We start from the raw sequence: 24,137 nt of genomic DNA on the forward strand, positions 1-24,137 counted from the left end.
TTGCACCATAATTTTATTTTTTCTATTGATTAATTTCTATCAGTATACAAACATGTTGCAATGAATGCCCTTTTTAAAAATAAAAATCTCTGTATTGACCACACTTCAATCTCCAGATCCCACATCATTCTTTGCTTCCCTCTAAATCCAATCACCTCACAGGAATTTTCTAAGCAGCCTCTCATTTTCTCTTGAAGCCACTCCAGTCTAGATTTTTGCATAACCAACAGAACCTGCTCATGATTATAACAAGTCCTCAAATAACGTTGTTTTGTTCAGCATTGTTTAGTTAAAACACTGATGAAAAAATATGATACCTAGCCCAGACCCCTGTCTATGTGGAGTTTGCACCTTCTCCTATGAATGGTAAACCTGGTTTTGTTATTATTTCTTTTCAGGTAAAGTCAAACTTTCCAAGAATCTATCACTGAAGTTAAGTAGACTTACTCTCTATCCCCCAAGACTTCAGTAATGCTAAACCCAGTAATCAATTCGCAGTCCCAGTTGGATTGCTCCCTATTTCCTGAAACTCCTTCTTCACATAGCTTCCATAGGACCACATTATTCTGGTCCTTTTTTCACATCAGCAGCTGCTTCTGAATCATGTTTGCTGTTTGTTTGTTTGTTTTTTTTTCATATCCCCAAATACAACTTGTAGAAATCTAAGACTCACCACTCAGAATTCTCCCTTTTTCAATTCAACCCCCTCCCTCAGTGAACTATAACCCAATCTCTGATGTTTACAACACCCTCCATACACCCGGGATTTCCAAAAACCTGTTTCCAGGTTAGAATTCTCTACTATCCACTTACCTGCCAGATATCTTCCTGGGAATGTCTATCAGTCATTCAACTTTAACACCGTTAAATCTCAATTCTCAATCTCTCCTCTTTCAATCTTTTCCACTTCAATAAAAAACACATTCACATTTTCAATTACTTGGGAAAAAAATCTAGGAGTCATACTTGATTTTTTTTCTTTATTTTACACCTAGGACCAGTTAGCTTCAGCCATCATTGAGTATTCCTTGGCTTTCTGGGAAAATCCTCTTTTCCTATCCTTCAGCTCACCCTCTTTTATTTTCAACATGGCAGATAGAGTGAGCCTTTAAAATAATAGACATATTATTCCACCATTTTGTTCAAAATGCTTTAACATTTCCCATCTCACTCAGAGTAAATTCCTAAATCCTTCCAATGACTTAAAATTATTTTCAAGGTATCATGTTCTGCAAATTCCCCTGACCACCTCTCTGGCCGTCCTCCACCTTTCTCTCTGTGCTACAGCCAGGTGGCCCATCTTTCTCTTTCTCAAATGGTCCATTCATACAAAATCTGGGCCTTTGTACTTTGTTTCTTCTTCCTAGAATGCTCACTTCTAATAAGTTCGTGGTTTTCTTCTTCACCTCCCCTATTTTTTCTGCTGCTCATGTCTTACAATGTCAGTTAATCTTTCCTTTATTGCTTTCTCATTTTATATCAAATAGCCACACTCTTTCCCTTCTTTTTTCTCCACTTTATTTTCTACATGATACTCATGATACTCAAAGCTGTTGTATACTTTTCTCATTTTTCCCTAATCTTTTTAGGTACATTGTCATATATTAACTAACGTATATTTTTACACTGTAATTGCTGAATAGGTAACATGGTCACATGGTTCAAAGTCCAAATTGACGAGGAAAAGTAGAAAACAAAATTCTTTTAACAATGATAAACCCCTTCTGCCCTTGCCTTCCCAAAAGAATGTCTATTATTTGTTTTATCACAGGTTTTGAACACTTAGTATCACTTAGTTGATCTTAAATTCTTTCTCTCTCTCTCTCTCTCTCTCTCACATACACATATATATGTTACAAATTCAGTTTCCATAATCTTGTTTTATCATTCCTAGCTCATTCTACAGTAAGAGTGAGGCATAATTTATTAACCTGTCTATTCTTGATGGAATTTTTTTCCAACTTCTACTGTTATAAGAAATGACTTTATTAAAAATGTGTTTTTAATGGTAAAAAGTTGTATGAAAGTTGTCAGAATCAAAATGAAGTCACTTGTGTTAAAAAACCCTGACAAATGGAGCCAAGGAAGGCCATGAAGGAGTGGGTCTCATGTACGAATGTCTCATAACAAGAAGTGTCACAAAAAACTGTTCAAAAGCCACAGCCTTGCACAAAGGCCTCACCAACTTACAAAACAAACAAACAAACAAAATACTTCTTCTAGGACTTCTGCCCAGGAATTGCCTTTCCACTCTCAGACTGGTGCCACCCTTGTTATTGATTCTTGTAGCCAAAATACTTATTTCAAAACAATGATTTAATCCTCTTTCCTTCTTCATTAGAAATCTCTGTATCCCCTTACCTCCCTGAGCATGGGCATGGACAGACAGTGTATGATGGCCTGTGTACTGCCATTGCAATGCTCATTCCCAGAGAAACATAATTTTCTGCTAGAGACCTTGCCTGTTATTCAGACACACAGTGGTTTTATTGTTATTATTGTTATTTTTAAATATTATCTGTGTTTATTAGGTAATTATTTTCTTTTTTGCCTTCTGGAGTTTTGTGTTAGAGTATAGGTAATAAAGGTGATTAAAAAGATTATAAAGAAGATTATAAAGATTATAAAGAAGATTATAAAGATTATAAAGAAGTTCTCCCAAGTTTTCTTTCTTGGTTTGGGGTTTTATGATTTATATTTAGATTGCTGATCCACTCAGAATTTATTTTGTTACAGGGTATGATATATAAATCGAGTTTTGTTTTATTTTTTAAATGGCTATCCAGTCATCCTTACACCACTTCTTGAATTATGTTCTTGTGTGTCAATACAACCATACCCTAAATTCCTGTACACAACTGTGTCTAATTCTGGAGTTTCTACTTTACTTGGTTTCTTTTTGTCTCTCTTCATACATGAGTACTACACACTTTGAATAGTGTAAGTTTGCCAATAGATCCTTAAACCTGGTAGTGTATGTTTCACCTATTAACCTGCTTTTTTGCAATTCCTGCTTATATTTGTTTGTGTACCTTTCCATATAAATTTTAGGATTACATTTTCTAAGTTCAATTTGAAAATGCCTTTGTTATCTATATTGAAATTTTACTGAATGTACGTTAACTTTATAATTTGACTATTTTATGCAAGAACATAAATTTTCATTTGTTTATGTGTGTCAGCAGTTTTCTAAGCATTTTGTTAAGTTATTTGTTTTTCATCTTGCATTATTAATTGAAAATGCTATTGATTTAAATACATTATTTTTGTACCCTGTATTTTACTTTTTTAAGCATTAAATAATTAAATTTTATATTAAATAAAAATATATGATAGCTTAACTCATCTCCAATTACAAATGTCAATTTCCTTTGCTTTTCTAGTTGTTTTGTCTAAAGTGTTCAGTGAACATTAAATAACAGTGGTCAGCTCGGATTCTGTAGGCACTGCATCTCCTATGACTTCTGGGCTGAGACACACATTTTTAATCATGTTCAAGGACAAGCCAATTTATTGTATTTTTTTTTTCCTTTTTCTTAAAATCAAGGAAATTGAGGATGCTTGTAACAGATTTTTTTTGAGACAGAGTCTTGCTCTGTCATCCAGGCTTGAATGCAGTGGCGGGATCTCGGCTCATTGCAACCTCTACCTCCCGGGTTCAAACAATTCTCCTGCCTCAGCCTCCTGAGTAGTTGGGATTACAAGTGCATGCTACCATGCCTGGCTAAGCTAATTTTTGTATTTTTAGTAGAGACGGGGTTTCACCATGTTGGCCAGGCTGGTCTCAAACTCCTGACCTAAAGTGATCTGGCCGCCTCAGCCTCCCAAAGTGCTGGGATTACAGGCATGAACCACTGTGCCCAGCAACAGATCTTTTGAGTATCTTTAAGTACATTTGATTTTAATTGTATTGTAACAGCTTTTTTGAGAAACTCAAGAAGCAAGCTACTTGTACTCAAAATACATCATGTAATAGGCAAACGATATCAGTTATAAACATTCTAATTCTAAGAGGGAGAAAATTGAAGAAATAATGGGATCTTTAATCTGTAATCTTTTTTCTGTCCTTTGGCTTCAGCCTGTCTGTGTCTTTGCATAGAAATTGAGTCTTTGTCACTGCACATTGGGCACAGTATACCCTGCTCTGGTGACAGGTGCACCAAAAATCTCAGATATCGCCATTAAAGAGCTTATTCATGTAAGCGAGCACCATTTGCTCCCCCAAACCTATTGAAATAAAAAATAAAAACATATTTTTAAAAATGAGTCTTTTTGGACAGCATGTAGTTGGATTGCAAATTTTTTTTATTTTAATCCATTTTGCTAATCTCTGCTTTTTTCTTGCAAAGTATAATCCATTTACATTTGAAATAATTAGTAAGAAGCAAGAGCTTATTTCTGCCATCTTGACATGTGTTTTCTGTATATAACACCTTTCTCCCTGATTTCCACCATTCCTGCCTTCTTTAGTGGTTAGCTTTTTGTAATTAAACTAAACATTTAAATTCCCTTCATAATTCCTTTTGTGTATATTCTGTATTTTCTATGTGTTACCAAAGAAATGACACACAATCTCTCAAGCTATTACAATCTAATTTGAATTGATACCAGCTTACACAACATTTTTCTCCTATGCCGCTCTGTTTCTCCCTTACGTTATTGATGTCACAAATTACATCTTTATATCTTGTGTGTCCAATAACATAGTTTTATAATCATTTTTATCATTTTTGAAATTCTGTAGAAAAAAGTTATAAACAAAAATTACAGTAACACTGGTTCTTGTTTCCCATGTATTTAGCTTTTCTGGAGATCTTTCTATCTTCATACAACTTGGAGTCACAGTCTAGTGTCCTTTCATTTTAACACAAAGATCACTCTTTAGCATTTCTTGAAGGGTAGGTCTAGTGGAATTCCCTCCCTAAGCTTGCGTTTATCAGGATTATGGTTCATTTTTAAAGAACAGGTTTGCTAGGTATAGAATTCTGTTGATAGTTTTTTTTTCCTTGTTCATTGTAAATTATGTTTATCTTGTTGCATTCAAGATTGTCTCTTTGTCTTTGACATTCCACAGTTTAATTACAATGTGCCTTGATGGGAGCCTCCTTGGAGTGAGCCAGCTTTCCTTTCTTTCTCTTTCTTTCTTTCTTTCTTTCTTTCTTGTTGGCACTCTTGTTGCCCAGGCTAGAGTTGCAATGGCGCTATCTCATGATCTCAGCTCACTTCAACCTCTGCCTCCCAGGTTTGAGCGATTCTTCTGCCTCTGCCTCCCAAGTAGGTGGGATTACAGGCACCCACCCCCGCCACCACACCTAGATAATTTTTTGTATTTTCAGTAGAGATGGAGTATCACCATGTTGGCCAGGCTTGTCTTGAACTCCTGACCTCAGGTGGTCTGCCTGCCTTGCCCTCGCAAAGTGCTGGGATTACAGGCATGAGCCACTACTCCTGGCCCAGTTTTTCTGCTTGGGGTTTGTTGAGCTTCTTGTATTTATATAGCTATGATTTTTTTTTCTCAAATTTGGAAATACTTCAGCATGTTTTTTTCTTTTTCTTTTCTTTTCTTTTCTTTTTTTTGAGACGTTCACTCTTGTTGCCCAGGCTGGAGTGCAATGGCGTGATCTCAGCTGACCACAACTTCTGCCTCCCGGGCTCAAGCAATTTTCCTGCCTCTGCCTCCTGAGTAGTTGGGATTACAGGCATGCACCACCACGCCCAGCTAATTTTGTATTCTTAGTAGAATACAACAGGGTTTCTCCATGTTGGTCAGGCTGGTCTCAAACTCCTGACCTCAGGTGATCTGCCCACCTCATCCTTCCAAAGTGTTGAGATTACAGGCGTGAGCCACTGCGCCCGGCCATGTTTTTTTCTTTAAATAATCTTTCTTCCTCTTTTTTTCTTACTTCTCATTTGTGACTACAGTTATGTGTATGTTCGTCCACTTGATGGTATCTCTTAGGCTCTATTTATTTTTTAAATTATTTTTTCTTTCTGCTCCTCAGGCTGGATAATCTCAACGGTCCTATTTTCAAGCTGCAGATTCTTCTGTTCAATCTGCTGTTGAATCCCTCTGATGAATTTTTAAATTTAAGTTATTATAATTTTCACCTCTAGAATTTCTATTTGACTGGTTGTGATATTTTCAATCTATTTGCTAATATTCTCACTTTATTTGCATAGTGTTTTCCTGACTTCTTTTTGTTTTGTGTTCAATTATTTCCTTAATTCTTTGAGCATACCTAAGACAGTTGCTTTGAAATCTTTGTCTATTAAGTTTCACATCTGGCCTTCCTTTGTATTAGTTTTTCTTAATTTATTTTCATCCTTTGAACGAGCTACATTTTCCTGCTTCTATGTATCTCTTGTAATTTTGCTGCAGTTGAAAATGGGACATTTGGTGTAATGTGATAACTCTGGAAATAAAATTCTTCCCCTTTCCCAGTTTTTGATTTTTTTTAATTATTTAAGGCTGTAGTAATCTATTTGACAATTTTCTAAGCCATTTTTGCACACACTATTTTTTGGCATGTATGATCATTGAAGTCTCTCTTCCTTTCACTCCTGTGTATTAGTATCTTGACAGGGATTTCCTTGAATGACAAGGGCTGGAAAAAAAAAAAGCAGAATACAAAACATTAACAAAAAATAAAAAAAGAAAGAAAGAATAGAAAGAAGAGGATAACCCCCTCTGTCAGTCTTTGCAGATCAATTCTGTGCCAGGGAATTTTTTCACTACTTATTTAGGCCTAGTTTGGGCATTGGGATCAGCCCGAGTTGAAAGCGGAAGTTCTTCTTGGGACTCTTTGAGCACACATCTTACCTGAGTATATGGGCAACTTTCTAAACCACACCCCACCCCCCATATATATATGGCTGCTTTTCAATAACCTAATTTCCCAATGATTTTCACCCCAACTTTTCCTTCAGACTTTATCTATTGTCATCTCCACTCATGATCTCTCGTCTGAGGTGTCTGTAGGTTTGACTTCTCCTTGTAGCTTTTTCAAGTCGTGCTTGCCAGCTTTCCCACCTGTATTCTGAGTAATGCAAAGTGTTTGTATTAATTCTGCAAATAGCCTCCAGGCATATTAGAACAGAAGTACATAACACTTTGCAAATATGGTTTACTCTACTCTCCCTGGTTCCAGCGGGTAACTAGGAAGTAGATTGCAACTTATTCAATGCTGATACACCTACTATGCCCAAGAAAGGAGTGAGGCAAGGGTGATTTAAGAAAGATTTTTATGCCATTTTTAAGATGGAATTTTCTTGATTATCTCTTTAGTTGTAACCCTTTGACTGTTCCCAGAGACCCTGCAAATCTAGTTTAGAAAACTTCTGGGGTTTTTTTTGTTTATTTTCTACCTTTTTATGTTTCTATGGGGGAATAAGAGCTTAGAGCTGCCTACTCTGCCATTTTGCTCATAATACTCCTGTAAAATAATATTTTTAGGAAGCTTTGTGCCCACAAGAATTGGTAGAACTTTAAAGAAAATAATTGTAATGCATTTATGAACACTGGAAATCAGATGGATATGCAATAACAGTTTTATTAGAACCAGTAAACCAGAATCCCCAAATAGAGAATGATAAAACTTAAGAAACTAAACTGTTTACACTGTAGAACCTCAGGAATTGGTGATACAATAGGGGGCTATAAAAAGTAGAACTCCATTTGATTGTGTTAACATTTTCTCTCTGCTACTATCTGTATATCATAGGAATATTGCTGGAAGGAAAGTGATGGCCTACTCACTTGGGAAAATAATGAGCATCAGTGATTTATTTCTTAAAAAGGTATGGATAAACATCTAAGGAGCAACAAATTCAGAAAGCCTTTTCCATTTCTAAATACGAAGGGCTAGGCATAGAGTGATTATTAAAACAACTGGTAGCTGTATAAGGAGGCAGCCAGACAGGGATTATGGGCTTTGATAATTCACAACTGCTACCAGACTCTGACACATCAGGGAGGAAACCAGAGAAATAAATTCTCACTCAGACGTCTCTCCTACCAGCCTTTCATCTATAGCTAGTAAGTTCCATTGGTTGAACTAAACCAGGAACCAGAGATCAAGGTGGCCAGTCAGTACAGTATGTAAATTTCAGCCTCCTGGGTCAGAGGTGAGAGAAAAAGGTGGAGGATGGATGTGGCGTTGCAAGCACATAGTAGATCTCAAAATTGCATGAAAAACAAAACATGCCTAAAATAGCTGTTTTTGTGCTTTCTAAAATCTAGCCTCTAAAGTCTAACATAGTAATCATTTTGTCCATTTTATTGCCAAAATTCTGGCCATCAGTGTTGCTATGATAAAGCATTTTTTCTCCTACCCGGAAGTCTTGTGTTTCCTGCAAGCCCCATTGAAACTGTGGCAGAATAATTTCTTAATTTGAAAGTACAGTAAAAGTTCATACCCTGTATAATTTCTGATACTGTTGGGGCTGAAGCTGAGGCACTGACAGAGGCATGGCTTTCTGGAAAACGAAGGATGAGCATATTGTTGACTTATTAACAGGATTTGAAGGAAGTCCATGGAAATCAGTAGCAAACATGTTAACCAAATTGTGTGCTTAAACTCTGGTATAAATGATCTTCCACCTACTGCCTCTTATTAAGAAAGAATAGGGAAACGGTGGTGGCCACACACAGGGAAATAGCTTTAAAGACAGCTGTCTTCACTTTGTCCTGGGTGTTGTGTACTCTCCTCCTGATGGGAGGACTTTACTGACAATCTGGCAGCCAGACTCAGATTTGTCTCAGTGTAACAATTAGTGTGAAGAGTTTTCCTGGGTGGACAGAAGGTTCAGAATTCTTTCAGGCAACAATATCCAAGCAGCAGACCACAATGAGCATTAAAAAAAAAAAAGGGAAATCTGTGAACACTATGGGCAGAAATTAGGCAAATTTTAGAACATTGATTGTTAGTTGGATTGAAACTGTCCCAGCTGTTACACAGAAATGATATTTACACTTTTTCGAATAAACATAGAAATTGAATCTCTGGATCTTAAAGCTTGAAACATACATGTGTCTCATCTGAGTTCCTCCCTTAGGAAACCAACCTTCAGGTAAAATCTGAGACTCAACAGAACATGGCATCCAGACCCCTTGTTCTTCATAATTGCTTCCTTACCCCTCCCTAATTCCTGTTTTGCATTTCCCAATTTTAGTTGGTCAGGGAGCTGGATTTAAGACTGATCTCCCCTCTTCTCAGCTGCAATACCTGAATAAAACCTTCCTCCCTGGCAATACTCCTCTCACTACTTGGCTTCTGTGCAGCGAGCACTGGGACAAAGACTGCACTCCTGGCATTTTAGTAACAGGTTCACTTGGGAGATGAAGAGACAGTGAACATAAAGCTTGCTATGGAAGAATGGCAGCCAATGGGCCTTCTTCAGCACTTCTTTCAGTTCATCCTGCAAACCTTAGATCCATTTACCTAACGCAGTAATAGATCTCCAAATGTGTTCTTTTGCAGTGGGTCCTGGCTGCTGTAAGGAAAATTTGGACCTCTCTGTAAAATTACCCCAGCACAGGCACACTGCCCCAGGAACCCATACACAAAACACCCTCTAGAATTCAGGCTCTTAGGGCCTTGGCTTGGGAACACCCTTCACACGTTTGGCAAGCTCGAGGTGATACATTACTTTAGAAAGAACATCAAACTGTGTGTCAGAATAGTAGATGTGGTGTGGAAAAGGAGGCTGATTGTTTCAGGCAGGAAATAAGTTTGGAAGGAGTGAATGAGTAAACTTGCTAAATGAGTAAAGACTCTGGTATCAATGTATAATTTTCCTATAGAAAGAGAGTGGATTCTGGCTATTTTACTTCCCATTTCTAAGCTGGTTACAGTGCTATTTCTGCCACTTAGAGTCTCCTTTTACAATGGCTTAGTTTCTGGGTTTTAGGTATTTTTGATTGTTTTATTCTAAAATGAGGATATTTGCCCAGTTGAAAATGTTATGTGAAACCCAAAAGATCTATGTATTATCATAAAGTGTGAAATTGTGTCCTTGGTTATCATTTTTAAATGGTAGGAATTTGTTATTAAATGTTGCCAAGGCACTGAACCACATGAGTTTTCAAACTCCAAACTGTATTTATTCCATGTATATTATTTTTATGATATGCTAACTATGCTAAAATATGAGGAGATACTGCAAGAAAACACATGTAACAAACTCAGAGAGAAAATAAAGACAGTAATGGTGTCAATGTCATTGGAAGATATTAATTTAGATTTAGCTCTGAGATCCCTGAACTTGAAGATGGGAAGAGAAATTAAAAACAGTTTTAAAATTCCCACTCCATCTTTCCTTCAACTTAAAGTCCATTTCAGTATTTATAGATTTCAGACTTCTTTCCCCCAAAGGCATTTTGATCTAGGCCACAAGTGTCAGACACAACAGAAATGGCAATAATTTAAATTTATCCTGACAGGTTTGGATCCTAGCTTTGACCACAGGCTATCTAAATGTCAACATGGCTCAATTTGTTTACTAGAAAAGAACAACAAGACAAGTTACAGTAACCATTTAAGTATTATCTTAAATAGCATGTGAATAGTAGCTAATAATGGAAGGCTTACTATAATAATATTTATTGATTATTATGTCAGGTATGATGCCAAACATTAATCATATCTTATGAGATTAGCACGGTATCTCCCTGATTTTATAGTTAAATAGTTTAAGTAACCCTCCAGCAGTTAGAAAATTATTTATTGGAGACAGTTGTTGGCTTTGAGTTCCAGACCTGTCAGCACTCTGAGCACTTCCCTACACTGCCTCTCACATAGTATTTGACACAGGCATTTGAAAAAGGCGATGGCTTTATCTCCTTATTTTCCAAGATGCTCTAAGCTTTAACTCAAAAATATGTCAGATCAGAAGAAAATTGTATTTTGCTGCTTTTTCGCAGAATTGTTTGAACAAAACATAAGATATTGCACTTCATCTGTAAAAGTGTATGATTCAAAAAAAAAATTCTCTTAAAAGAAGTAACATTTTTGTTATTTAATGACCATAACTATGGAGCCAATAACACTGTTTTTAGAAGATATTTATTTTTCCTGTTAAACTAATCTTTCATATGATGAAAACATTGAATAATACTGATGGTTTCCTTTGCAATTTGCTATTAATCCTAAGTAAGATTAACTTATACATCGAGAAAAAAGAATGGCTCCCATCAAATTTGTCTTGAGTTAAAATTTGTCCTCTTTGATTTGAAAACATAGTTCTCTCTTTTAGTGTGTGCACCTGTGTTTGCGCATGTGTGTGTGCGTGCGTGTAAATGTAATGAGCTCAGAAAATGCTCATGTCCTAGACATGCTTCCCTGATAGCATTATAGGTCCTATGTTGGTGTCTTTTATTATTAATTTGTAAGTGGGTTATCTTCTGTGTCACTACAGGTTTTAAGGCAGTGCCACCAAAACTTGATATGTTGTATGTTGACATTGGCACATGACTCATGCATTGAAATGTCCAGTATCTAGGAAATGTGCACTGAAGTCCTAAAAAGGTCACATATAAGATGATTAAATAATTTTTTTTTACCAATTTGGGAAGTGAGGAATCTTATGAATAAAGACTTTCTAAAGATTAAGGAGTGCTTCAAAGAGAATAAAATACCTAGGAATCCAACTTACAAAGTACGTGAAGGACCTCTTCAAGGAGAACTACAAACCACTGCTCAATGAAATAAAAGAGGATACAAACAAATGGAAGAACATTCCATGCTCATGGGTTGGAAGAATCAATATCTTGAAAATGGCCATACTGCCTAAGGTAATTTATAGATTCAATGCCATCCCCTTCAAGCTACCAATGACTTTCTTCACAGAATTGGAAAAAACTACTTTAAAGTTCATATGGAACCAAAAAAGAGCCCACATCGCCAAGTCAATACTAAGCCAGAAGAGCAAAGCTGGAGGCATCACACTACCTGACTTCAAACTATACTACAAGGCTACAGTAACCAAAACAGCATGGTACTGGTACCAAAACAGAGATATAGGCCAATGGAACAGAACAGAGCCCTCAGAAATAATGCCGCATATCTACAACTATCTGATCTTTGACAAACCTGACAAAAACAAACAATGGGGAAAGGATTCCCTATTTAATAAATGGTGCTGGGAAAACTGGCTAGCCATATGTAGAAAGCTGAAACTAGATCCCTTCCTTACACCTTATACAAAAATTAATTCAAGTTGGATTAAAGACTTAAATGTTAGACCTAAAACCATCAAAACCCCAGAAGAAAACCTAGGCATTACCATTGAAGACATAGGCATGGGCAAGGACTTCATGACTAAAACACCAAAAGCAACGGCAACAAAAGCCAAAATTGACAAATGGGATCTCATTAAACTAAAGAGCTTCTGCACAGCAAAAGAAACTACCATCAGAGTGAACAGGCAACCTACAAAATGGGAGAAAATTTTCGCAACCCACTCATCTGACAAAGGGCTAATATCCAGAATCTACGATGAACTCAAACAAATTTACAAGAAAAAAACAAACAACCCCATCAAAAAGTGGGCAGAGGACATGAACAGACACTTCTCAAAAGAAGACATTTATGCAGCCAAAAAACACATGAAAAAATGCTCATCATCACTGGCCACCAGAGAAATGCAAATCAAAACCACAATGAGATACCATCTCACACCAGTTAGAATGGCCATCATTAAAAAGTCAGGAAACAACCGGTGCTGGAGAGGATGTGGAGAAATAGAAACACTTTTACACTGTTGGTGGGACTGTAAACTCGTTCAACCATTGTGGAAGTCAGTGTGGCGATTCCTCAGGGATCTAGAACTAGAAATACCATTTGACCCAGCCATCCCATTACTGGGTATATACCCAAAGGACTATAAATCATGCTGCTATAAAGACACATGCACACGTATGTTTATTGTGGCACTATTCACAATAGCAAAGATTTGGAACCAACCCAAATGTCCAACAACGATAGACTGGATTAAGAAAATGTGGCACATATACACCATGGAATACCATGCAGCTATAAAAAATGATGAGTTCATGTCCTTTGTAGGGACATGGATGAAACTAGAAATCATCATGCTCAGCAAACTATCACAAGGACAAAAAAACCAAACACTGCATGTTCTCACTCATAGGTGGGAATTGAACAATGAGAACACATGGACACAGGAAGGGGAACATCACACTCAGGGCACTGTTCCGGGGTGATGGAAGGGGGGAGGGATAGCATTAGGAGATATACCTAATGCTAAATGACGAGTTAATGGGTGCAGCACACCAACATGACACATGGATACATATGTAACAAACCTGCACATTGTGCACATGTGCCATAAAACTTAAAGTACAATAATTTAAAAAAAAAGATTAAGGAGTGAAGAAGCCTCCAATAACAAGGCTTACTTTTTACAATTGGTTAGTCTCTGGTTTTTAGGTATTTTTTGTTTGTTTGTTTTATTCAGAGGAGCTGAACGGTTGGGACCTGTTCCTGGACTTCAAAAGATAAAGCCTTGCATCCAGTAAAGCAGGGCAGAACAATTCTGATGGGGCCTTACAGATAATTTAGAGGTTTCCCCCTACACAAACACATGCCAGAGTCTGAATTTTATGGCATTCCTGGAGAATATTCATGGGTTTCTAGCACAACTTTGCAGCTGACAACAGTACAGTAAGGGCTCATTTTCACAAGTCAGCTTCCCTTCTTTCTGCATCACTGGTTCGAATAATCTTGTGCAATCCTTAATGCAACGTTCTCTCCCAATTCTGAGAGTGTGCAGAAATAATTTCTTCCAAGGAAGGAAGTTACTGGATAACATAAGCTACACCCCACCTCTCCTTAATTTCTTATATATATATGGATATGGAGATGCTTTGGCAAATGTACTTGAAAGGTTAATAATAAAGGAAACACAAAAAGAAGACTAGTAAGATAGAATTTTTAAGGTGTGGTGTTTTGTATAAAGAAAATTCATTCAGGAAAGGAACAACTGTTTCATACCTCCTTTGATTCATGAAGTTCATGTCACTGACTTACTTGCCATGTCTCATGTTTCCTCTGATAAGAAACTGAAACAAAGACATCATGTCACCTGGCCACTGAGGGGTCACTCCTATCATCAGTGTATGCTTGGGTATAGACAAATTATTTACGTCTTATACTGAATAATCTTAATTTGGGGAATTACATGAGGAACTTGGCTGGACAAACAAGGAAAAACTTTGACCTTTAACATCCAGGTCTAGGAGCACATCTTAAGTAAATAATGATATAATCATACAAGTATGTGTTTGAAATTTCTAAATAAAGAATGGTCATTGGCTAAAATGAGATAGTAAACGGGAACAAAATATGATTACATGTAGCTATTCTAACTCATAGGAAGTATGTCAGCAATATTTTGAAAGATAAAAGAGGTAGCTTATAAATTATGTTTTGGTGTTTATGATTGTTAAAATATATAATTATTTTATAATTATATATTTTATATGTAATTAATAATTTTAGATAATTTTTATATACACATATAGTGCCAGAGACTGAAAAGATATTCATCAAAATATTAGTTCTTCATGATGGAATTATGGATGGTTTAAAAAATTTCTTCTCTATACACTTATGTACTATTAGAATTATAATGAAAATTATTAGTTTCATAATAAAAACGTTAGAGCTATTTCCATTTATCAAAGACAAAAATAAAATTAAGACAGAATAAAATGTTTAGTAAAGAAAATCAGTATAAAAATACGATTGAGCATAAAAAGTATGATCTTTAGATCACATGATCATTCCAGTCAGAAGACATCAAAATCTTTTCTCAGATAGAGTTAATTTCACAGATAGCATTTATATGGAGTTTGAGTAATATTTAAAGCACTCATATAGGATGAATTGAAATCATGTAACGTAACAAGTCTTCTAATGCCTTAAGCTTGGACAGTCACCAAGCATTGTTCTCATCTTTAGTCATCATGTGGGATCCTCAAAGTGTCTGTGAGAATGGCCAGACTCCCCTCTCCTCCCCAGCTTGAAGCATGGCACTTGAGATTTCCCGACCTTTGATGATTACCCTATTCCTGCTATCTTTGGAGAGAAACTCTTTCCTAACCACTCTTAAGAAGCCTTGCCTGAACTTGGTATCACATTTGACCATGCCTAGGAGAAATCTAAGAACTCAGAGGATTATGAGCACCAAAACATGGAACAAAATCTCAGAAGAAGGTTTTTCAAAGGACAGGAGGCTTTTTAGAGTGGCAGGTACATACTTCAAATAAAAGCTGCTGAAGAAAAATTGTACAAATTACGCAAATTTAATCATCACCCTGGTTGGCCATTTTTCATATGCTAGAGACCACACTCTACTTGGGTGATATTTGAGTGGGGGAATCTACTAATGTTTGTATCAATTCATTAATTATTAAATAAACATTTTAAAGGTTATAATTTTCTAATCTTCCATCTTCCAGGCTAGTCCTAATCAGCTAGTCTTAATCAAGGAATTACTTAAAGATTAAGGAAACATGTAACCAGTATAAGCAAAGAGTGGAGTCAGGATGAGAATCCACTGGCCTCATGAGGAGAGTGCTCTCCACATCAGTTCAGAGGCCCACAGGATGCTGAGGCACAGGCACTACAGGGCAGGCATTCTTGTCAATCAAACATTCCACAGCCTCACAGAGAACTGGGGCCCCTTGACCATATGCTTGGGACTAAAACCTGCCTCTGTTTACTATATCTGGCTCAAATGGAGGATTGGAAAACATGGAAAACCACATAGGTGGAAATGTGGAATATCGAATAATGTTAGATATTTAGAGGAAATTTAAATGGTATAAAGAAATAAATTTATTTTATGGTTTTAAATTTTCAGAAGGATGAAACTTCGGAATTTGAAAATTCGATTTATATAAGTTAATACACACACACACAAATACTATCTAAATTAGAGAAGCGAGCCTTATTTTTAAATCCCAATGCTTAATATAATGATATTTTGGATTTCACTAACATTTAAATATGCTTATCTCAGTAAGCTAATAAAATATCTTTGGAAAACCCTTACCTGTGGTGCACATTCATAATTCAATATTATCTTCACATTTCACATGTACAAATTAGAATAGGTGCAAGAATTGTTGATTAGAATGTCAAAGGGACTGGTGATAATATCCTATATGATGCATTGTCTCCGCTAATATCTTAGTTACACAAAATAAATCTCTGAAATATTCTCAGTAGCATAAGTGATCCTCCAGCTTTGGTGTGTATGAAAATCAACAAGGGAGCATACACGAATGTTATTTTTTTGGCTCCATTCTCTGAGATTCTCAGTTAGTAAATCCAGAAGAAGACACTGAAATCTGCAATTTCAGCAGGGCCCCCAAATAATTCTAAGTCAGGAATTCAGAAACAAAGTTTGGAAAGTGTTGCTCTAGACATTGATATGTGGTTTCTTTCTGGAATGTATCCACAAAGAAACTTTTTCATTTTATTTCTTAATCAATTGTTTATTTTGTATTCTTCCTTTCTCAGCACATGTTATAAACAAGGCATTGTGTGGTACACTGAAAAAAAGACAAGAGGATCAGAAAAAAAAAAAAAAAAAGTCAAGGGAGGAAAATGTTCCAAGAAGTTGGATGGAAGAACCCTGGATGTGGGGTAATGGGTGGTTTAATAATATTGTCACCTCTGGTAATGCAAAAAGATAGGAAATATGCTAAATAAACTTGATGATTCCACTAAAAAAAAAAAAAAAAAAAAAAAAAAAAAAGACAAGAGGGACTGATGATCTAGTCATTTAGACAGATATTGTGTGATTTGTAAATTCTTGTGTGATCCAAAAGTCCACTGGAATGACTACATGGTAGAAAGGTGAGCTTTATTGGTGATATTGCTTTGCAAGTTGGGAAGATAAAGTCTCCAGCATGGGCCAAAGTTCCCCTTTCTACAAAAAGGAGAACAAATTGGGTTTTATAACTTACAGGGCCTGTATTATAAATATCCAGCAGGTTTTGGGGAAAAGTTTTGCATATTTATGAGGGACATCAAGTGCATGTGCAATAGGTAAACATGCATATAATATACATCCCATGTTCACTTTGGAGTGGGATTTTAGCATTAAAATGGAGTGGAATTTATCTCTTATGGGAAAGGTGAATTATAGAACAGAAAGACAGTTTATGCACACTCTCTATAAGCTGGCTGAAAATGGCCTAAGTTCTGCAGCTGTTTATCAAAAGAGAATGTTTATGAAGCCGGTCCTGTGTTCAACCAGAATTGTAGTAGTCTGGGTTGTAAATCAGAGTTAGGAGGCATCTGGTAGCTCTTATTGTTAGGGAGTTTACCAAGTATGGTTTTTCTTGTAACTGTGGGAATTTAGGCAATTGCCTTCCCAGCCAGGTCCTGAACCCTTGACATGTAGGTAACTGCATCCTTAAGCTTAGGGTCTGCCTTAGTTGATACTGGGGCATCTATTTTGGTGTCTCGGATCACAAGCACATACTCTAAGGATTTATAGGTAAAAGTTATACAATTAATAGCAACATAAAGATTGGTTAATTCCACTTTATTAGGAAATAATGTGCCCATGGAAGAAGGGATACCTAATGAAGACCTTCAGAGACGTTAGTCCAAGTTTTGTTGAAAAGGGAAGAAAATGTAAAAGAATACAGAGGGTGGAATTTAGGATGGGTTTGGAAGTTGAATATAGTCTATTATTTCTAAGTTATATTTGTATACCTGGCTTAAATGTGATTTTGACAAGAATCTGAAGAACTTTCAATGCAATATTCAAGAATGAAGGCTCAATATTTTTAAAATTGGAAAATATCAGATATTTCATAGCAGGCAGTGACAGTTTCAATGTTGTGTTTTAGAAGAAGATTTATCACAGCTACAGGAAAATGGATGAGAAAATGAAAAGACTGGAGGCCACAAATGAACAAGGGCTAATGGTGGTTGTAAGTACAGGGATTTAAAGGGAAAATAAACATTGAGAATCAATTCTGAAGTAGAGGTGAAAGCACCTTGTGACGACTTCAGCATGCAAAACAAAACAATGCTGGAGCTGAAATACATTCTGGAGTTTTCTATTTTGAGTTTTAGAAAAGATCCGCATGCCTTTAATAAGGACAAAGAGTGTTAAGAGAAGTTTGAGGCATGATGCTGGAAACCACAGGGCATGCTGCATTTTGGCCATGTGCCTTTCATCATGCTTTTGTCTCTCTATCATGTGCAGTTAAACCCTTCATTATCCCAGACCCAAGCCAAGGATATTCCCCTCTCTGCTCTGGAGCCTCTTTTAAATTCTTGCACTTCTTTTATCACAAGGCTGGATATCAGTGTATTCAACAGAGCAGAAATAAACTTTATGATAAACTCCATTAGAAAGGATACCATGTAATAATATATCTTGAGGATTCAATTGTCATGTATAATATTTGCCTCTTATATTTTCAAAATTTGACAAAAGCAAAGGAAGTGGTAGGCTTATTTTGCATCCCTTACATGTAGTTTCTCTACCTTAATTTGAAAAACACAAACTATATATTTACACAGTTATATTAAAAGATCAAAATTAAATTCCTATTTTCCAAAAAGCAGAAAGATGGCTATGAAGAATTTTTTTTTCATTTTAGATTTCTTATATTGCTGTGAATTAGATGTCAATATTCAATAAAATACCTTCTGTTACTGATGATATGAAAATGTGATTGCTATTGAACATTAAACAAAAGATGCTGGTAATTTTATAACAATTATGTTTTAGCTTTCCATACCAAAACAATGGTAATCAAATCTCATGCTTGAGAACTTTAGCTGATTTTCATAGGGAGAAACATCCTGCCACCAATGGTGCAATTATGGAGGAACATTAATGGGATATTTCACCTTCCCTTGAAGGGTAGAGCTAAGTCATTGTAGCTGAGATAATGCAGATTGGGTTGATGGGCTGATGAAGCTTATCAAATCTTGTGCTCAGATGTATTTGCCATTATATTGCATTTAAATGCCATGTGTTATATAATTCAGTTACATTTCCATGTTTAAGGGAATGAGCTCAATGCTCTCATCTGCCACAGAGAATATGGGTCTTCTGAGAATAGAAAAGAAAGAACTACCCTTGTATGCCATTTCACATTTCCCTGGAGTGAGACTTGCTCTAACTTACACAGGACTCTAAGCAAAATTTCTGCTTTCATTAATTTTGTTCACCTTTCATACTTCTTGGAGCCCTCTCCCTGGAGAAAAGGGAACTTTTCTAGTCTCCAAAAAGTGGGTGAGAACCTGCAGAGACAATGAGTAAGTATGTGTAAGCTATATAGGAATCAACATCGTGCAATCTGAAGGTTACCACACAATTTACTTTCATGACATACTAAAAAATAAATCATTCCAGAAAACATTTGCAAATATTTTGTCCTGCATTTTCATGTGCCAGTAAGCTCTGTGTACATACCTGTGATCATGGATTATGGAAGCTCACACCAGGACCAAATAAAACAACAAGAATCTTTGTGTTAAATTTTAAAGATGATATCTCCATGTAAGATTTCAATTTGTGAGTAGAAGGATGATCACACAACGCATGCAAGTCTCGGCCTTTTAAAAAACAAAAATATAACTATGAACAACACACACTGGATTTTATTACACGTGTTTAAAATTTTGAAGGTAAAATGGAGCACAGGCACATGACGAAAAACATTTGGAACTCTTCAATATGTAAATGAAAATGCTGAGACTCCTGCAAAGTTCTTTGTTTTTGTTCTGTAAATTAATTATTCATGCAATACCAGGTGATCCCATGTTAAAGCAGATCAGAAAGCAACCAGTAATTGGTATTAGCAGTCATTATAAATGGAACTCTTGCCCTAAGTACCTTCGATGGAAATGAAGATCACATACAGTCAGTTCCATTATTTTCTTGTCTAAGCAGTGGAGTCAATTATTTGGCAGCAGGAAGAAACTGGACACACCTGACTTCTAACTATATCTCAGGAATTAAGAAATTTTAATATGAATTAAGGTCATTATAGCTACCATTTAAGAATTTGCAATGGATCATACACTTTACACGTATCATCTCATTTACTGAAGCAATCCTCTGGGATAGCTATTATTTCCTCTTGTGCTACAATGTAGAAGCCAAGGCTCACAGAGGGTTAAGCAATTTGCTGAGAGGTTCACTCATCTTGTATGTGGCTGGGGAAGGATTTAATTACAAATCTGTCTAACTTACTGGTATGATGGCAAATTGTTAACAAAGAACTCTCCAAAATATAGACATTATTTGTAGGATTTGTCAATGCCCATGTGTCAATGCCCATGTGTCAATTCCCACTATTGCCAATTTTAAGCTTCCAGAGTGACATCATAGAGTGCAGGATAAGGTAGATTTGCACAAAATCAGCTCTCACAAACTGGTTAGAGCCAGTCCAGCACATTAACAAGTTGTGATTTCAAAATTTAAAATTTCTGCCATTAGGTTTTGCTACAAACTATAAACAAAACAACAAGAAGAAAGAAAGAAAGAAACTAGCAAAAGAAAAAAGTAATCTTAGGCAGGGTTCTGACACATCTCCCTTTAACTAACGACTTGGAAGATATCCTACTCAGATTTTTATTACAACCTGAAGGTGTATTGTATGAGATTAAAGGACTTTCCAATACAATTGAGTATGTGTAACAGTTACAGGTATCAATTCTTTAGAATTAATATACAGGACAAACCTGCCTATTTATTAGAGATCAACATATACAGTAGAAAGAAAAGTGAGTGAGAAAAATAAAGGAATAGTTTGGGAAACTCTTCCTAAAAAAGTTATCTATGATTCAGTTAAAAATGTATATCAAGGCTGGGCATGGTGGCTCATGCTTGTAATCTCAGCACTTTGGGAGGCTGAGGCCTATGGATTTCTTGAACCCTCTTGTTCAAGACCAGCCTGGGCAACACGGGGAAACCCTGTTTCTATAAAACAATACAAAAAAATTAGCCAAGCACAGTGGTGCACACCTGTAGTCTCAGTCACTTGGGAGGCTGAGGTGGAAAGATTCCTTGAGCCCCACTAAAAGTGTATATCAAAACATCACATTGTGTATCATATATATATATATATACACACACACACACACACACACACAATTTTTGTCAGTGAGCCTCAGTAAAGTTGGAAAAAGTGTTTAAAATCCAGGAAAGTAAAGGTGATTTTAACTGATTGCCTGCCATTTACAACTGGCATTTTATATTGGCTTGATCATTAAATTATCACAATAATATTTAAGTTACGTATTATTATGATCATGATTTTATAAACAAATTGAGGAAGATAGCAGAGACCATTTTCATCTCAGATTTTCCTTCATCCTCTGCACTTTGAGCCACACCCACTGTAAACAAAAATATAAACAAAATCAAAACAAAACAAAAACCTCTCCAAATTGTGTCCACACTCTCCACATGTCCCTGACTACTTCTATGTTGTCTACCTCTTTCACATATTGATGCAACTCGTTTCAAGCTTTATATGGCATTATCTTCATTCTTTCCTGCATTATAGGGTTCTTCTATTTTCCAATTAACCTAGATAAGTGAAAAGTACATGGAGAATGTATAGTTACATTTATTAAATGATTGGCTCTTCTCCACTCTGATCTTCATTCTCTCACAGTCTTAAAACAAATGCTCTTTAATCTTTCCAATTAAATATTTCTATTTTCACAAAATCTGCTGTAGCATTGGTAACTACATGCCCTCACTATCTAATGAAATCTTGGTCTCCCAGGTTGAGTCCAGCATAAAAATGCAGCTTTACTTCATTATTTCTCTTTTCCTTTTTTTTTCCAACTCTTACTCCCTTCCACCTTAATGGCTGTAAATATGTATAAAAACGTGCTAAATAAATGGTTGTCACCTGGTTGTTATGAGATATGAGTGATTAAATATTCAAAAAAGTAATGGAAAATCTCTTTAAAATGCAGTGTAATTTAATGTAATCATAGAATATGCTTTGGCAGGAAAAATGGAGAATATCTATTTTAAACTTTTGATATATTGAAAATTGAAGAATTTGATAATGGAGAAGGCTTTATTTTTTGCCACAAATTAGTCTTATGAATATGCACCAGAGGATCAAATATTTTAAGCACACGCTTTTTGAAAGAAATCAAGAAAATATATATAATTGTGAAAGGTAAATTTTTTCTGAGATTGCATATCTGGGGGAGAACACGGGGTCACAATCTCATGTGTGAAATGTACGGAGACTTTATGAAACCCAGACACGGGGTGCACACTTTACATGAAGAGCTATTCAGGGTAGGTCCGCTGGAATCAAATTGTCTTCGTTCGCTTTTGTCTGAAACTATCTTGATTTGCTCTGCACTCCTGAGCTCATGAAGTGTTAGTTTAACACTTATGAGCAGCTGGCATCCCTACTTTTAGAATGCAGAGAATGAAGCTTAGAGAGGTTGACCAAGTCCCCAGAGCTTACCCAGATCCTAACTGGCAGAGCAGGTAAGTACATCCTTACCTGCTGGCAGAGCAGGTAAGTACACTGGCCGCCCAGCCCCATGGGCTTGAGCATGATGTCAAATATGCGATTCAAGCTTTGCATGAGCGCGATCATTCCAAGGGCCCAGGGAGGCATCAGGTGCGCACATAGGCAGCGACAAGGCTGCCAGGCAGTTTTCATGGGGCAAGCTGACACCCACCCCACAGGCATGCACGTCAGCGGATGAGGAGCACGCAGCCCAGGCCTCTGTGCTGAGTCTCTGCTTTCCCAACCCAGGCACCTGCAGCCCAGGCCTCCAGCCGACCTTCTGTGCTGAGTCTCCACATTCCCAGCCCAGGCACCTGCATTCGGAGGCGCCCTCCTGGGGCTGGCGGAGGCTCATCCCTCCACTCTGGCTCAGTTCTTTGCACTCCTAGCTCCTTCCCTCCCCCTCCTGGTTCCCCCGCCCATGAAAAGGCAAGGCACTTTTGTTCGGGATTCCCTCCGTAGGGGGGCGACAGTGCCCCTGTCTTCTTTAAGTCACCTGCCCCTCCCAAGTATTCTTCCCAGGAGATTCATGGGACACCAGGAGCCCCCAGGTCTTTCCTGGCCTCCCGCCTGCAACATCCTGACCCACAACGATGAGGGTGGATCCTGGCTCCGCGTCTGGCTCATGCTGATTCGGCACCTGCACACCTGGCTGCGCAGGTTAGCCAGCTGATGCACACCTACCTGGGCTGAGGTACAACTGAAGTCCAGCCCCATGATGTCTCCTCCTGTCATCCTCAAAGTTGTTGATGTGAATGTTACGAAAGCATTTCTTCCCAATGTACTACACCAGTTCAGGGAAATGCTGTGAATAATCTGTTTTTATTGACTTTCATTGGCTGCCTCCCTCACCCTTAGACGTCAAAAACTTGGCGGGTGCCAATGCCGATCTATCTATTTGGAGGATACAAATAAAGAGCTGTGTGTTTTGAACCATCCCTTGGCCCCTGTTTGTTATTGTTATTGTTGTTTGTTTTGTTTTGTTTTCCTCTAATATTTATGTATGCTGTTGTGGGAAGTCAGGGACCCGGAAAGGAGTGACTGGCTGGAGCCATAGCAGAGGAACATAAATTGTGAAGATTTCATGAACATATATCAGTTCCCAAAATTAATATTTTTGTAATTTCTTACACCTGTCTTTACTGCGATCTCTGAGCATAAATTGTGAAGATTTCATTTTCATATGGACATTTATCAGTTCCCAAAATTAATACTTTTATAATTTGCCTGTCTTACTTTAATCTCTTAATCCTGTTATCTTCCTAAGCTGAGGATGTACGTCACCTCCAGACCACTATTGTGTTAACTGTACAAATTGATTGTAGAACATGTGTGTTTGAACAATATGAAATCAGTGCACCTTGAAAACTAACAGAATAACAGTGATCTTAGGGAACAAGGGAAGACAACCATAAGGTCTGACTGCCTGTGGGGTCGGGCAGAATAGAGCCATCTTTTTCTTCTTGCAGAGTCTATAAATGGACATGCAAGTAGGGAATACATTGCTAAATTATTTTCCCAGCAAGGAATATTAATAATTAATACCCTGGGGAAGGAATGCGTTCCTGGGGGGAGGTCTATA

The sequence above is a fragment of the Hylobates moloch genome, unplaced genomic scaffold (assembly GCF_009828535.3).
Source record: "Hylobates moloch isolate HMO894 unplaced genomic scaffold, HMol_V3 SCAFFOLD_1, whole genome shotgun sequence".
In the NCBI taxonomy this organism is placed as follows: Eukaryota; Metazoa; Chordata; class Mammalia; order Primates; family Hylobatidae; genus Hylobates; species Hylobates moloch.